A 6,810-nucleotide genomic window follows, 5' to 3' on the forward strand; every position below is an offset into this window, starting at 1 on the left:
GGCAGAAGCATTCATCATAGCCCATGCGGCACCCTGGAGGAGCACTTTATGGATTTTAAGAGAAAGCTGAATAAGTATTAAAGAATGAAACAGAATGTTAAGGATGAAGACGCAGGAATTCAGAATAATTTCTGCTCTAGTAAATTAAGTTACTATTTGCTATAATAATTTCTGATTACTTGTGTTTAACTTGTGTTTTTTTTTTACTGAAAGTACAGCAGACAACTTACCTCTTTCTAGTAAACATTTAATTCAAATATATAAATAAGGTCAAAGTAGCATAAAGTAGCATAAGGCTAGGGTAGCATTAAACTAATACACTAATAAGAATACTGCTATTATAGCCTTGTTCAGTAAAATGTGGGATGAGTAAATTAAGTTGTATTGTCTGTTTCTCTGTGTATTAAAATACAACAAAATGAACAGAGTATTATGTAATATATAAATATATACATTTTCTTATTTATCAGCAAACATCTTGTTATTAATTCTCTAGGCTTATAGTTTCTGGCACATATCACACTGGGTATGTGCAAAAGTATCAATGATTCATTTTGAAGCTGGCTGGAGATTTGTACATGTTTATGCTGTGGGATATAGAAAGACTGAACTATTTTGTTTTTAGAAGACAAATTGTATTAATAATCACATAGGTTTCTCAACCATCTTTTGTTAATTTTGGTGAATGCATATGCAGATTTTATAACTCTTTCTCTGTGTATAGGTCATTTAAATTATTGAATAGCCACTGATTACTCAGGATTATGCAGATAACTATTTCAGTGTGACCTAAGTGTTAGATTAGGTCACACTGAACCTAATCTAACAGTTAGGTTAGATTAGGCAAAAGTTGATATGGTGCTGATGACATTTATTTTATAAAAGTATAGAAGAATGTAAAAAAAGAAGGAAATACTTTACAATTTGCAACTTTTCTTGCTTTTCTGACATTATGCAGCTTAAAACTATAACTTTACTTTGGTGCAGATAAAAACCACACCCTAGAACCGCTTGCTACGACTAACTGCAATGCATTAAATTATAGTGAGCTCCTTTCTCCCTCCAGAACTTAACTGCAGACTTTTCTCCTGGAGTCTCTGCCAAGTGCTACACGTAACAAAGGGATGTCTGCTGTGATATCATCCCAACCCTCCCCACACAAGAGGATAACTCCCAGCCATCAGAGTCACTTGGCTCCGATACGGGATAATGAGTGGAGCGAATCAGTTGTGAGATAACTTATCTCTCTCGGTCTGCTGGACTTTTTTTTTTTCCTTTCCCTCATATGAATCCGTGCGTTTAATAAACCCAAAATTCATTTTCTCTCTGTATCTCTGCTGATACAGTTTGTCTGTCAATGAGAAGAAACTCTGCGGCTGGGAGATAGAGAGGTGAGAGAATTCACTGCACACTGCAGACACTGCGGAAAAAGTGCGATAAGAATATTAAATAGGAGGAGGAATTTTGTCTTCTCCCCCAAACCAATAACCAAACCGAGGATGGAAATGAAAAGGGGAGCTTGAGTCTGCAATCACTCTAATGGCAGATATTGAATGCCCGCTGTGTTTTATAAGCCTTTTAGAGTTAGAGTTTCACTCAATCATAAATGTGTATTTATGATTGAGGATTTTATATATATATATATATATATATATATATATATTTATATATTTATATATATATATATATATATATATATATATATATATATATATATATATATATATATATATATATATATATATATATATTTATATATTTATATATTTATATATATATATATATATATAATTTCAGACATATAAACTCAAGAGATATTGAGGATAAGGATGTTCGGGGGAGTGAAAGACAACTGAAGTAATCAAAGAACTTCAAAGGCAGGATAGCTATGAGCTTGCAGGTCATTGAGTTTTCTAATAATTGGAAACTGGCTCCATAAACTGATTATCTCATGCTGTTTCCTAGCACTTTTTATAGGGTTATTTTCTAGAAGAAAGGAAAATGAGATAAGCATTTATTTGAAAAAAAAAAACGTGCTTGTTTTTCAATACTTAAGCAAAAAAAGTAGCAGAACAGATATATATATATATATATATATATATATATATATTATATATATATATATATATATATATATATATATATATATATATATATAGTCTGTCAATGAGAAGAAACTTTTCATATATTGAGTATTGAGGATTTTTGTTTTAATTGGAGTGAAAGGACCTTACTCAAGTGTGGAATACATGCCGCACCTTTCCAGCTATTGCATCCTCCTCATATATGTGCGTTACTTTTTCTTGATCCATTACATTAAATCCTAGTGAAATACGCTGAGCTTTGTGGCTGCAACATTTCACAATGTGCAAAGATTTGAGCATTATGACTATTTTTGCTAAGCACAACATCCTAAGATGAATAAAATATAATTTGCTCTCTTAATGACTGCAAGAAAATGGCATCTGTGTTTGGACAAAATACAAGGATATTAAAGCTTCAGTTACAGTAAAGTTTGATCGACATTCTGACTGAAATTTTATGGCCCCAAATCACACAGAATGACATTTAATGAATCCTTAATTTCTCTATTATCATAAAATCTGGCCTTAACCCTCCAAATAACCACATATTAAACAGGTGAATTATTGTCCATGTCAACATAAATGCTTTTGGTTTACTGTTTATCACCAAAGTGCTACTGAAACCCGAAAATGTCGAAGACAATTTGGCTATTTAAATCTGACAGTGGGATAGTTAATCAGTACCCCTGACGATAACTGCAAATTGCCCAAGATTATGTTGACACATCTTCATTGCCGCATGTAGGAGGGGGTTCGATAGCGGCAGTGCTGCCATTTATCCCGCCGGCAGCCTCGGGGGATTCTTCTTCTGCAGTACTCTTTTTAATGTCTGGCAATTAAAGGCTGTCGAACTGCCGGAGAGGGAGGATAGTTGGGGAGATGGAGGAAGCTGGTGCAAATGAAATGAGTTTCAAGGAGACAGAAGCAAAGGGAAAATAATAAGGAAACAGGTATATAAATAGATGTAGAGCATCTCACAAAATTACTCAGACCTCTTGAAGTTCTTCACATTTTGTTAGTGTACACCACAAACACTGCAGTGTCATAATGCATTTCATTGTAAGTTTTTTCACAGGCCAACAGAAAGAAGTGACTATCTGTGAAGTGAAATCAAAACAGTTACATGGTTTTCAGTTATCTTTACAACTAAGAACTTAAAACAAGTTGTGTACATTTGTATCTACCAGACAATTCTTTAAAGAGCCACCCATTGCTGCTGTTACAACTACAAGATGTTTAGATTGTGTTTCTATCAGCTTTGTACATAGAGAGAAAAGTAATTTGCAAAGCAGCTTAAGTTCAGAGTAATTGGGACAAACATAAGTTTTCAAGGCATTTCTCTTGGAATTCGGCCTAGTTTACTTCAAACTGGTCTAAGTTTATATGTTGACATAGACCATTCAATTGTAATTTGGCCATATGCATAGGGTTGTCTTGCCTTTGGATGACGCCCTCACTAGATAGACCAGATTTGAGGAGTACTAAGCTAAGTTAAGCTAAGTTTGTTCCCCCACCTCAACTGTAGCTCACTACAGCTCCTTCAGAATTCACTGGCAAAATTGTTTTAAATCTTATTCTGCTTTAAACATCTCCACAACTTTCTTCTTTAGCTGTCTGTCTTCTGTGTCCCTTGGTCTTCCTGGTCCAATGGTGTTCTCTGAAAAACCTCTGGAGCCCTCGTAGTTTAGCAAGATTTATTTTGAAATAGAATTACACGCTTAAAATGTGCCACACTTTTCCAATCAATATTTATATTTTTACAATGCTCTCAACAATAAGTCAACAGTAAAACAGCTAACTTTGACTTTCAGAAGCAAATTGAAAGCTGAAACTCTCTTCTGTTGTCCAATTAGTTAACTATTCCACCTCACAGCGAGAGCTCATCTTGTTGCACCAACTCTACCTTTCAGTGTCTTCTGCATGTCTCAGACAAGCTGTACAGCAGAAAAGCTGTTCGACAGGCAAATCTATCGTGCCTAGTTTTCACTCTCCGTAGCAGTTGATGCTAATGCTTTACATATCTATCAGACTGACAGGCACAGCATGTTGGTTTGTTTCACTCAACGGGAGAAATTAATCACACACATTTAGTACAACAAGAGAACATTTTAGCTCTGCATTAACGGCACTCACGCTGCTTTTGATGGCCATATTAAGACAATCGTCTCCGACTTTTTATTGAGGCTATTTGTTAACAGTTCTAACTTAACTGTCAGAGTAGACGCCTTTCTACGTGCTTGTATTCTTGTGTACGTTTACAGTATATGTTGTGAACAGCAAACGTCAAGGTTTTCAAGTTATTTCCCTGTCAAACTTTAAAAATACCACTGTGTGGACATGTGCCCCTTTTCCCCTGACAGCCTTTCTGTGAGCAAAAATATCACCAACAACGTTTTTCTCAACGTATTCCTCCATGAAAGGACAGTGTTAAAGTGGTCCCAGCAAATGGCAGCGCCCGTGTAAAGTAAATCATATTACAAGCACATTATAGGCAGATTACATCTATTAGTTGCTGCTGAGCCCCATGCAAATGGCATGCCCACAGGAGACCAGAAAATCGCTTTAAACTTCAATAAGTTACAAGCGGCGGTAAGCCGAGCCATAATCTGCACAAAGCCCCAGGCAGCAGCAAGACTGGATGCAATTAGAGAGGAAATAAATTTCTATACTGTAAATAAAAAGAAAGTAAAAAAAGAAGAGACTGATGGAAGTGAAATGAGCATTGTTAACTGAGATGGATTGGCTTTGTCATTGTTCAGTCCACAGTCATTGGTAGTGATCAAATAGAGTAACTATTTACCTGATGTAAAGACAGTTATAGAAAATCTTAACCTTTATGAAAATGCTGAGATTCCTTTTTCATACAATCATTTTGCTGAGTTCCATTACATTTTTGCAAACCTTAGATATATAACCTGTCATACGGCTACCTTGTCAGGAATTTAGACTCACCTGAAATAGTTACAAAATCACATTAAACAGTCACATTCTGGTCTCAAATCTAATTTTGTAATTCTTGTCTAACTCTCATATCTCTTTTCATAATTTTATTTATTTACACTTATACAAGAAAAATAAACCTTTAACTCATTAAAAGTTTCAACAAAAATATTAATAAAAGATAAGAAGAAGATTAGAACAGCCAACCCCACTACAGCTTTTCAGTTCTTCAGTGCAGTACTTCTCAGTCAGTCCTTGCTATATTTAATTTAATATTTTGGGTCACTATCATGTTAACATTTTTCCATAACATATGGTCATGCATTTCACTTAAAAATATTTATCTTAAAACAGTACGGTAATAATACCAGGATTTCTCTCAGTGTATAATAAGCCTGGTGGGCCACCAGGCTTTACTTGTGCCCCCACCAGGCTTAGCATTATTATTATTATTATTATTATTATTATTATTATTATTATTATTATTATTGTCTTTTTATGACTTTACAGTTACAGTTTAGGTATTAATCTTCCAGTCTTCCAAAAATGCATAACTATTTTAACTCAAAAACATGGCGGCCGACTGAAAGACTGCCCCAGTGCCCCAAGCACTGGGTTAACAGGTTTTCCGGGGGAAACCCTGTAATACTGTGGGCTGTTTAGGTTTTATGAATTTTAATAAAATGTTGTCACAGTGACGTCATCATATTGTTCATGTTGCAATAACAATGATAACATTAATATCTGTGAAATAAAAGTTTAACTCCTCTACCCCTTTCCAATGCTACTATTATCATCTGCAGGAATGTACCTGCCCTGCCATTCAGAAACAACCAACTGGAGACAGAGAAAGACCTTAGAGCTGCCAGTGATTCTCATGTAAACGCTGCTCAGTGTGCTAGTGGCAGCTTACCATTGCAGAAAAAAAGTTTATCCACTGTCGTTAGTAACCATGTTAACTATCCTGAGCACTCACTGCAGGCTTGCAGGCTTTGCTGTTGGGAAGAAGCTGTAGCTTAGCAGAAAGCAAGGGGGAGGTGAGCGCAGTGTTAGATTGATTGACAGCACTAAAACCCTCCTCCTGGCTCTTATTGATTGTTTCTGACCAATCGATGGAACTTTTGGGAGGTGCACATCCAATTATTCTTGTCATCACTCTCACACAGCATTTTAGAGAAGGAACATCTTCCTGACAATTAAAGTGGTGGCAGCGTGATGCTCTGCGGCTGCTTTCCTGCTTCAGGACTTCCTGCTTCAGGACTTGCAAGGAAAATCAGCGACCATGGATTATTGCTGCTGTCAGCATATTTTTCTTATTTATTTACAAATTTTGACAATTATTGAGTCAGCATGTAATATATGTCATTAAATTGAGCACTAGGAGAGATGCAATACGTTTATAGTGGGTGTGTGAATGACCTAATTCTTAGCAGAAATAGAGGGCCTCAAAACCAAATTTTGCACAGAGCCCCATGGAGGCTTGGGCTGGCCCTGGTGGGTAGGATTAAATAAGTGTCACTTCTTCCTACTCCTTTTCAAACAGAACATAAGTGGTAAACACGTGATTTTGTTCTTGGCTACGTATGCGCATGTTTTTCTCTGTCTCACTGATTTTTTGTTCTCTTGTTATTTTTTTTATTTTTTATTTTTTTAAACCTTTGATATATATTAAATGAATTGTAAAATGATACTTTAAGATCGCCACCTTCTTATGTTATTGTTGTGTGTACAACAGAGAAGTTTTGATGGGTTGTTTTTAAGCAGAAAAAAACAGCAGTCAGAATGT

Source organism: Poeciliopsis prolifica, unplaced genomic scaffold (genome assembly GCF_027474105.1).
Source record: "Poeciliopsis prolifica strain line A6 unplaced genomic scaffold, Auburn_PproV2 SCAFFOLD038, whole genome shotgun sequence".
NCBI classification, from domain to species: Eukaryota; Metazoa; Chordata; class Actinopteri; order Cyprinodontiformes; family Poeciliidae; genus Poeciliopsis; species Poeciliopsis prolifica.